This window comes from Myotis lucifugus, unplaced genomic scaffold (genome assembly GCF_000147115.1).
Source record: "Myotis lucifugus unplaced genomic scaffold, Myoluc2.0 scaffold_55, whole genome shotgun sequence".
Taxonomy (NCBI): domain Eukaryota; kingdom Metazoa; phylum Chordata; class Mammalia; order Chiroptera; family Vespertilionidae; genus Myotis; species Myotis lucifugus.
The window spans coordinates 6,141,674-6,143,061 of NW_005871103.1; positions in this window are offsets into that span (position 1 = coordinate 6,141,674).

The following is a 1,388-nucleotide window of genomic DNA, read 5'->3' on the forward strand; positions in this document are numbered from 1 at the left end:
CATTTAAAATCCATATTTGTTACTTTTATCCACTAGGTAAGCATTAAGATGTGACTGTTTTCTCTTATGCAGTGCACTCCTTATCTGTCTGTCCAACAACATCTGTAAGTAAGTCAGGGACTGTTCTTAGTGCTACAACAGGGGCCAACAACGAGAACTCGAGTGTTGAATTCATCAGGTGCTGTTTTGTTAAATTCCCTTCTAACACAAAACTGAGACTTTGTATACAGATCTCTTAGTTTATCTTTTAAGATAGGTCATGGCTAATGGTTTAATTGTTTTAATAAACCTTATGAAATCTGAAACCTGCTCCTCTTTAGGGGAGGGAAACCCTTACTACAAAGCCCGTGCGGAGGTTGGATGTGAAGCAGAGCCCGCCTGCAGCAGTTTATTGCTTGCACATCTGGAGTCAGCGGGGCCACCTGGGCAGCTCTGCTGAACTTGGTTCTGTTCACTCTCAGGTCAGGGTGGTGGCTGTGGGGTGATCTAGGTTCATGTAGGCTGTCCTTGTCTAGAGTGACTCAGCTAGCAGGCTAGTCCAGGCCCGTTCTCATGCCGGAGCAGTGGGGGAGAGTGCAAACAGAAATAAATACACAGGTGCTTTTAAAGCCTATTTCTTGATGTGACCAAATCAAGTCACATGGCTAAGCTAAGCATCTATGGGGGAGGCAAAATGCAAGAATGCATCGCGGAAAGTCACTGAAAATGAACAGGGTCATCCTTGCTGTCCACCACCAGCACTGCACTCTCGGTGCCCAGGACTTATTTCAGAACCCTAGGTTCACTACCCTTTGCCTATTTTAGAACTGTAAAACGAAGCTCTTTCCATGACAGAAAGTGAATAAGTAACTGTAGTCTTTTTTTTCTTCTTCTTCTCTTTAGAGATTTAGTATATGTTAGTTTTCTTTTTTGGGGGAAAAAAAAAGAATCCCTTTGAAATCTTTGGTTTAACATAGATTCTGTGACCTTAAGGAAAATTTGACACTATTTTATGTTAAAAGCCTTCAACATTATTGGAAATATGCTGTGTAGAACTGTTTATTATTTCGCTTAAAGGTAGAAATATTGCCTCAAAAAATTGATCAAGCAAGAGTAATTAATAGCCTAACCTAAAAATTCTCCTTGGTTAAACAACTGTTTTGTTCATTTATTCATTCATCCATTCATTTCTTGAACAAACATTTGTCAGCCTTTAGGTGTGGTTAAAGAATAAGGGTATTATTATAGAACTTTGTATTTTGAATGCAAGTGTATAAATAAACACAGGTTTTCATGGGGTAGATTCTGTCTTTGCAGGATTATTCATTTTGTTAACTTATTATGGCTTTTTTTTACATATGAAAGGATAGGCATATTTGGGGTAAATAACACAAAAGTGAACAAAATAG